At 45.4% G+C, this 9,808-nt stretch overlaps 2 pseudogenes; both read right to left on the minus strand.

The window, feature by feature from the left end:
* Nucleotides 1-6,375: 6,375 nt before the first annotated feature.
* On the minus strand, nucleotides 6,376-7,606 carry LOC123408129 (annotated as a pseudogene).
* Nucleotides 7,607-7,613: 7 nt separating this feature from the next.
* Nucleotides 7,614-8,430, minus strand: LOC123408130 (annotated as a pseudogene).
* Between the last annotated feature and the right edge of the window lie 1,378 nt (nucleotides 8,431-9,808).

Below are 9,808 nucleotides of genomic sequence, written 5' to 3' on the forward strand. Positions count from 1 at the left end.
TGACAAGCTCTTGTTAGTCTTCTCTGTAGACATTCTCACTAAGGAGGAACTCGAGTGCTTATTTTAGACGAGCTTGACGGGCGGGTTCATAACTTTCCATGCCCACCTGAGGAGGGCATTTACCGAGTGCTCCCAGGCCTTGACTAGGTCGGTGGAGGCTAAGGGGCTGTTTGGATTGTAGCCGCGGCCCGTCCAACCAAATTTTTGGTCGTTGATTGCTATTAGGGGCTCCGTTTGGACGAGTGCCAGAGAATCAAAACCACACCATTTTTATGCTCGTCCCATTCAGTTTCAAAGTCCGCATGGTTGACGAGGTCCCGACGGGGTTGGTTGGAGAGTGATCGAAAGATCCCATAAGCCCCCTCTAAATGCCCATATAACTAAGTAGTCCTGGATCTCTAAAACGGTTCGTCGCTCATTTCCTGGATGTTCATCATTTCGTTGTCGACACCAGGTCGGTTGTGGACCCCTTCAAAGTCACGATGAACTTGCGATGTAGTTCATCCCAAAACTAGATGTATGACCCGGGGAGATGAATCAACGACATCGGGCGGTTTTCTTTGTTAGGTACTTAGAATAATGGGTTTGACCCTGTCTATTTTCCTGAAATTCCTAAAGAAAATCTCAAAAGCCCATGTATAAATAGCAAGTGGAGGTTCTAAAGTTTAGTCACGTCCTGAAAGTGAAGAAGGTGTGACCTCTTTATATAGTGGGTTCCATCCACTACACTTACCGGCCATGACCAAAGACAATATATCCCACCCCGAACACTGGCGTGCACCAGCGAGTGAGAGAGCAGGACCCCGAAATCTCTCGCTTTTGTGATCTACACTGATCAAGGGCGAATTAGGCTTTTGGGAAGCACTTTGCATGACTGCTCAAGTTCGTCACCATAAGTTGTCTTCCACCCAAGTTGGTTATTTTGTTGCATGTTACAAGTGTGATGCTGCTGTACATGCTTTCCTGTTTATCTAGTATGTTAGTATGTTGCATGCTAGTATTAGATTTAATCATGGATTTATACTCTAAAATTGATCATGAATTTGCTTAATTTTTCAACACCCTTGAAGGTGGCTAATAGGTATTTGTTCATGATCCGATCATTTATGCCAGCCGCTTCGATGGTCGTGACATATGTGTAGGAATTCCTTGGATTTTGTGGCCCCATTGAAATGCTTAATGCAGCGGATTTAAATGCCCCTCCAGGGTAAGCTCAAAGTTCTTCCATAGGTGCCATACATGCCTAAATTCTTTGCCCTAGGGAGCGACTTCGTCGACCGGAGTTGAAGCTGCACGAGCTTCCTCCGGATCCAAGTGAGGATGCCCTTTGCCTTCTTTGATTGTTCAACTTGTCCCTTAGGTCATAAGAAATCTGGTCCACCGAATGCGTGTCCAGCTTGAGGAGTGACCTGCTCCTCCCGCCCATACGGATTTATCAGGGTGGATCTTGGACTCACAAAATTTCCTTGATTACCATTAGGGTGCGATGATTACTGGTACACACTCCCTTCAACTTTTCTTTCAACTACTGAATGAAGGGCCAAGCTTCTTGACCAATCTCTAAGGAGGTGGGGATCTGCTCTTTTAGTGCCTTGTCATGCTTCCCAATGCTCTTTCTCTACTTGGGCCTCCTCCAATGTTTCCAATTTCTCCGATGGGGACGATGACTTATTTCTAGATGTCACCGCCTAGCGGATGCAGATTGCCTCAATTGTCTACTGTTTCTTCCTTTCTTCTCGGTTATGAGCTTCTTTGCTACGAAGACCATCTTGGAGAAATGGTCATCTAAAACATGGACGCTCTCTTTAGGGCATTCAAAGTTAGGCATATTTGCCAAATCCAAGTTGGTGAGTTATCCAATAAGCCGCTACACATCAGGAGTGGGGTTGAAATGAGAGTATAACCCCATAAAGATGACGGACATGCAATGTTGAGTAAGTTGTAGTCATCTTCATGGACTTGTTTTGTCTGGGCCACATGGTGGGTATCAAATGTCGACGATTACTCCACCACCGAAAGCAGAAAGAGGGGTGAAGCACGGAGGGGGACTTGGTCGACGATGAAAGTGACACATATGTTTTACACATGTTCAACCCTTGATGGGTAGAAGACCTACATTGTGTGTGTCTAACTTTTCTAATCCCTGTAGGATTAAAGTGATGTAGAACCCTTGAGACAGATTAGATGTCTGTTTTCTCTAGATTAGATCCTATAACAAAGAGCTATATTTGATAGAGCCGTTTGGATTTGGTTCCATGACTAAATCTCCATGTACATTTGAAGAATTCGTGAAAGTCCAAGGGAAATTAGGAACACAATAGTTTTATGCTCCTCTATTCGATGCAGGTCGCACTAGCATCACATAGTAGGCGATGTATCGATGAGGATCAGTGCAGCGACCCATGTCATTATTAATTTAGATAATGACACTAGTCATTAGGTTATTTATTGAAAAAAAATCTAATCTTGTCAAATAATAACCCATTTCAGAGATTTGCAAAAGGGAAATATCTATAGATGGTCATTTACATTCTAATACGATGCCACACAAGGCTCTAGTAGGCTTCTAAAAAGTTCGCCAAATTATTACATATCCTAACAATGGAGTTGGAACTAGCAATACTAAATAGATAGCGATAAGATAGTTATTTAATCACATAACTTTAGATCATAAGATATTTATTCATCCCAACCTCCATATGTGGCATCCAGATCATATATATCACTTGATGGATCCACATCGATCTAGGTCCCATGTGTAGTTGTAGCCATCACCATTGATCCCTTTGCCTGGTCCATTAGGATTCTCATACAAGCTTGGCTCTAAGGAAGATGGACTTAATAGCAAGAGTGAGTACAAAGTACTTAGCAAGGACAAGTAGCATAATGCAACACTCGTGATAGTGTATCATCAATCAACAAGTCCCGCCTCAACTTAACACCTTTTAAAATAAACATTTGTTGTAGGAAAAGTTCCATTTAAATTTATAAACACTACTATTATCGTGAAATAGAACAATACATAGGTTCATGTAGTCTTCAATCCAACAGACCGTCATGATCATGATTTATTTGGCACTGTGCAGGCTGTATCACTTTACCCATATAAACTCTAATTTTTATTGTTCTCATAATCCATCGTATTCGAGATCTAGTTAGAACTCAAAGTTTTTTCACTATTAAGTACATTATACCTCCACCTGGCTAGGTGTCCCCTAGATGTTGTGTCAAGGAAGATACTCGACACATCACCAACATTTAGTATAACTAGTTGATTGCCCATGCGTAGCTACGGGGTAAAGAGGAAAATGAGGATATCATCATTCCTGGAGAGATGAAGCACAAGTATATTTTAATTTTTAGCATTTTTAGCATAACAATGCATTTACACAAGATGAATGAGAAACGAAATCCAATGAGAAAGACTACAAACATGTGTCTGTGTGAGCCCTGTATGGAAGAAGTAGAGCACAAATAAATGAACTTTGGCTGTAGAAATACAACCCGGATTCATAATCATGATAATTTTCATGAAACAACCCATCATTCAAATGTGTTCTTTCATTTATCCGCCACTATTTATTTACTGTTATACTTCCTTGACATCCAATGAAAGTTTTCTTCATGTTGATGTATGAGGTGTCGTCGGGTGCTCGAACATTAACTTTTTCTATCCCAAATTTGGCTGGAGGCTGGAGCTACCTACAGCGCATAGAAAGAAGAAGAAATCCACAAGACCCCACAAGACCCCTTCAAGTTCTTCAACAACTATAACATGAAAGGGAGAATTTTTGGCAACGGATAAAATTAACACAATAGGATGACAAGTATCTTGGCCTCTAGAAAATTGTTCCAATTGTCTTGGCCTAAAAAAACAATTTACCGGTACAAACATATCTTTCTTTTTCAGCAGGGTGGTACGAATAGATTTTGCCACAATTATCTATTGTAAATAACTTGTTTTGGTGGTAAGAATAGATTTTGCCATAATTATCTATTGTAAATAACTTGTTTTTTGCAAACAGGGTGTTGTAACTCCCCAGAACCAACATTTTTTTTGCCGGTACAAGCAAATCTTGCTTCCCATAATCAGTGGTGCTCGAAGGAATCGCATCGGAGAGAATGGACTCTTGCTTGGGTGGTGAAGGTGAAATTCCGTTTTTTTACAAGGAGATGAAGGTGAAATTCAACACTTCAGTAATGGCCAAACTACACATCTATTGTGAACTTGAGTGATGCATTGTTCCAACATCTTTCTTGTAAAGAAATCGATCGAAAAATGGTTGACACTACGATACACGTACATAATCAACCTTGTATGCCACTGAGAAGTGTAAGCATAACCTTTTGCATGCCACTGAAAAGTGTAAGCATAACCTTTTGCATGCCCCTGAAGTGAGCATAACGTTTTTAGTTTTCAAATGAAAGATTTGAACGAAAAAACATCACAAGACATGCCAACCTACCCATGTAGCTGGTGACGATATGTGTCATGGTTGAAAATTAAAAAAAGTTAACCAACTACTTTTAAACTAACTTAGATATACAAGAATGGGGCAGAAGTGACACAACATCTCCCCTTGCCGCAAACGTGTGTCTCCCATATAGAAAATGGTGTATCTACCTTCACTATAAAAATACCAACGTAAAAAATAGAGTATCTTCTTTTGCCTCATATTGGTTCATACATAAGAACATGAAATCGGAAAAACTTTCAACCTCTGTTGTCCCTAGTCCTTGGACTTGGATTATGTTAAATCTTGCAAACATTTTTTCTACACACAACAAGGCCACTTGAGGCAATGCTCCTAGCAGTCAGATTATGATGTACTTCTTGTGTATCAAAATATAATACATTTTTTGGGTCTAGATTGACACTAAAGAGCATCTTATATTTTGATATGGAGGGAGTATATCATTAGATCAACATCTTCCTCTATAGCAACATGATGAAACCTGAAGTCAGCTACTGCCTTCTTTGAGCAAAACGTTAAAAAAAGAAATCGTCCATATAGGAACTATGTGCTCAGTAAGATCAGGATCTTCGGACTATTTTTAGTATATTCCAGTTTATTAAATTTCTTTCTTGGGTTCATGCTAATGCTTACTATGATCCTCCCTTTGTGAGAAACACATTTATCTAAAATATCAGTTGACCTAGAAGATGAAGAATATCACTTTAGCCTAGTTTATTGCTGGAATGTTTACATGTGGATCTGAATCTGAAAAAAATATGACTACTGACAAAGAAAATTTATATCATCCTCACCTATGACATAAATTTGTTAATGTCGTCGATGCAGCTCGTAACAACATCGCAACGTCTTGCTGGTGCCTTAGTTCCCCGCACATGTCCATCTCTGTGTCACGAGCACGCACCTCGCCCTTGCTGCTGCCATCCTGAAAATCAGTAGTACATCCTACAATGAAAACTTCTTTGAGGAAAAGAAATAAGTCGTAGAGCCCTACAGATTATTTGTGACATGGAATATTCATCCTTGGATCTGGACCATCACCGCATACGTGCAAGTACATAGTACTGCACATCTAACTGCAGTGACCCCTTATATTCCAACATTCTTAGATGTTGCTACACCTGATGGTGGATGTTTAAAGATCAATTAGTTACTGGATTCTACATTGCCATCATGTTTGAGGGAATGGGAGAAAGAGCTTTCCTAATAGGAGATTCGGACTTGTCCACTTTGCAAGGAGTTAACGAAGGGGGTACCTCTGCATAAAACATGGCATATGGCTAGACTCTAACATGGAAACATAGATCAAATTCCAAAGTTATACAACAAGCAAACCGCAAGTAGATTGTGTGAAAATTAATTTTAATTAAATAGCTATATTTTGTAATGTAAACAGTTTCATGTCTGTTAATGGTCAAGTCATGAACATTAGTCCATTATTGTTGCAATGTTCGGTTTGTAAATGTTTTTGCTCTGGAGCATTATCTTTCAATACAATGTCACGGAAAGCTCATGTGCATTCATTAGAGTATTCCTTTTTGTTTCTTCACTTACTGACCTTTGTACGTTCAAAATCTATATCCAATACAAATATATAACTCTTCTGCATTTTTCAAACAACATACCTTTCTTAGTTGTCTTTAATTCATCTCGTGAGCTTGGTCTTGGTGTGTTTTCAGCTGTAGTATGGACTGCTGAATCAAAAAGCACCATGTGAAATAGAAGATAAAACAGCTCAGAGTTCGTACTTTCACGTGGTCTATGTCAGACTTGTAGAGCAAAATTGGAGATAGTGACCTTTTTTTTTTATGTTAGCACCGTCTTGGTCCATTGCTTTAGCTCTACCCGACACCCGGGCAGATAGCAGTTGTTTCATATGTCTCATGGAAGAAGGAGTCTTCTATCCAGTTGGGGACAAAAGTCCATTCATCATGTGGGCACTCTTAGTTTTTCCCTTTGATTCCAGCCACAATTGCAACTTGGCTTCCATGTCCACCTTCACTTTTGGAGTATGTTACTTGCTTGCCGAAGGCTGGTCATCATATGACCTGAACGAGCAGCCATATTTATTGTGTGGGGTGCCTCCTGGTATTCCAACAAATTTTGTGACAAATGAAAAAGCAATCAGCAAGTATCTATACTCTGTGGGATGAGACGCCTAAAGCAGAAACTCACCACGCAAGTTATCATCACAACACGGCTATTGCCTCCTAGAGAATCTTGTAGTATGAGTGTCAATTTACTCTCTCTATAGGGTACTTGAGACTCATTATTCTTCTTGATAGCTGAAATGACATTAGATAATGCAAACAACGAAGAATTAATCTAGAGCTTTCTTGAAGGCGGATCCCTTCATTGCAAGTCTTTCTATTGTCCTCAGTTCCTGATATGAAACCAACACGACATGATCTTAAACTGGAAATGTAAAGCTTTTATACGTTCTATGCACCTTATTATAGGGAGTCATATCAGACAAGTCGATGAGGTTAAGCCTCCCTTTGACAGTATCATTACTGACCGTGATAGAGAGCACATCATGGCTCCTACATGAGACATCATTCAGGCCTGTGTGGGCGGCTTTTCTACTCTGCACACCTATCAAGTAGATCTCCTGAAATTCCTCCGCTGATCACATAGGGGCCTAAAACCACAAAAAGACAATAGTAAGTGTGCTGCAGAAGCTACATATGAGCAAACACGGACATCTGAGGATGACCAAGCGCCAGCGCATTACCCAAGCCAAGACCTTGAGCTGCAGGTTGCCAAGCTTGTCATCCAACGCCATGATCTGTTTTGACTTGGGCTCGAGCAAGTCATAGCACCGTTACATGTACACCTCGTAGTAGGAGATCTCGACAGAGCAGCACGTGCCAGTACATTGTGCCAGGATGGTCACAACCGACAAAGGGATGAGCCCCGGCAGATCATCACGACCCTGCGTAATAGAAACAGGTCAGCCGTGCAGCATATCTGCAAACATGTTGTGTGCAAGACGGGAAGAATGGAATGGGCACCTGCATCCTGTAGGTCTTGCCGCTGCCGGTTGCTCCATGAGCAAAAACGGTCGCCTTGATGCCCTCGAAGATGCCCACGATCAAGGCGCCGACCTCCTGGTCGAATACGGTCTGTGAGAGATGAGTCCTCGATCTCGAACGCCATCTTGAAGCGCATGCTGGGGCACCACTACACCTGCATGGCCGCCCTCACCGCGCCCGCGCGCACGCAGAACTCCGGGGTGCTCGCCGCGGGTAGTACACCACCTCGAACGACTGCTCGTCGGCGGCCAACCTCACCGCTGCAACCACGTCCTCGGCGGGGGCCTTTCCCTTGGCGGCGGCATCGTCGGAGCCCGCATTGCCGCCGTGCATCAGGCCCTGTAGTGGTCCCACCCGGAGTAGCCCTCGTCGCAGAAGACGCCCTTGGCGCGGCGGACGCCGACGTGGACCTCGCCGCCGTCGCAGCGCAGGAAGACAATGGAGTCGCCGGCGAGGAGCTTCTTCTGGTTGACGAAATTCCTCCAGTCGATGGTGAGCAGGTGGCGGAGTGGGGTGCCCCGATAGATGTGGTGGAACTTGAACGCGTCCCCGTGCACGTCCCTGACGAGGATGCTCTGCAAGGGAGGATCCGAGCTGTAGTCGAGCGCTGAGAAGATGGTCTCGATGCAGAAACGTGGGACCGAGAAGCCCCCGTCGTGGTTGGCGTTGGACTGTGTGAGCGTCTTGGCGAAGGAGGCCGACTTCGGGCAGTCGTCCTCCGCCCTCCCTTCGGCGGCGACGTCGCCCACGTCGACTGCGGGGTCGCCGTGGCGGATCGTGACGAGGCGGATCTTGCCGCCGCTCCTGCTCCCGCTCATCGCGCCCGAGGCCGCCGCTGCACTCGCCCGTCGCGCCGGAGGCCGGTGCCGTCGCTCCTGCTGCCGCTCATCGCGCTCGAGGCCGCCGCTGCACCCGCCCATCGCGCCGGAGGCCGGTGCCGCCGCTCATCGCGCCCGAGGCCGCCGCTGCACCCGCCCGTCGCGCCGGAGGCCGGTGCCGCCGCTCCTGCTGCCGCTCATCGCGCCCGAGGCCGCCGCTGGACCCGCCCGTCGCGCCGGAGGCCAGTGCCGCCGCTCATCGCGCCCGAGGCCGCCGCCGCACTGGAATCTGGGAGACGGTGGTTCAGACGGGGTCGTGGAGATTTTTGCGCGTACTGGGAAGCGGCGTGAGGGCCCGAGGGATCGATCATAACGCATGCGGGGGTTGGTTGACTGGAATCTAGAAAATCACGTGAGGGAATCACACATACACATGTGGATGGTAAAATGACTATATAGGCAATAGGCCTTGCCTGCCTCTACGTATTTGTCTGGTCGTTACAATCAAGGACGGTCCAAGATTAACAAACCTGTGAATAATCTCTACTATTAAGGGTAATCGAATGTCGTGATGGTTAGACCTCGGTCCCCATCTCCCTTTACACGTCCTTCTTGGCTCGATAGACCCAAAGGAAGAAAAGAAAAACGAACAATTTGTCCGTTAAAAAAATTAGCCGCGACCCACGTCCCCTTCTTCTCTCAACCCTAGCTAGCTCTCGATCCCCTCACCCTCGTGATGCCCACCCACGATCTCCTCTCCCTGCTCCTACGAAGCAGTTTCATCTTCCACCTCGTCGCCCACCGCTCGTCCCTTCTCTTTCCCCTTCCCCCATCCCATCTTCTTGCGACTGGTTTCCTCATCGATGCCGTCTCTCACCTCTGCCACCATCACCTGTACAAACCTTGGGCTCAATCCCTCACGTACCTGCCTCGGTCGACGACTCCTTGGCTACATGAATGGCAATCGGCCGGCTGACCATTCCCTTCTCGCCGTCGGTGTCCGTCGCACTGCAACTGCTGCCCCGGGCGTGGAGTGCGCTCTCCGTGCCGCTGCTCAGAGACACGGTGATTCTATGCACGGCCATGTCGGTCATGGTGCTCGGCTGCTCGCCAAGAAGGTCTTCCTCAGGACAATCAACGTTGTAGTAAAGATCAAACGGAGGCGACGGCGAGGGCCGGCCATTCTACCGCAAGACGAAGAGCCTGACGGCTCCGCGACCTGCTTCCCCGACCATGGTGCTCGTCCAGATCCCCATGTACAATGAGAGAGAATTATGTACGCAGTAGTCAGTACACACTACACACACATGGCTTGCTGCAGAGGCCGGGGGCTTAACCTCCTTTTCCAAAAAAAAAGAAAAAATAGTCAGTACACACACATGGCTTGCTTAGTTAAAACATGGCTTGCTCGCGTTGTATGACCCGCTTCCCCGGCCTTGGTGCTTGTTCTCAATAACCAGCTACTGCTTGTTCTCAATAA

This window comes from Hordeum vulgare, chromosome 7H (assembly GCF_904849725.1).
Source record: "Hordeum vulgare subsp. vulgare chromosome 7H, MorexV3_pseudomolecules_assembly, whole genome shotgun sequence".
In the NCBI taxonomy this organism is placed as follows: Eukaryota; Viridiplantae; Streptophyta; class Magnoliopsida; order Poales; family Poaceae; genus Hordeum; species Hordeum vulgare.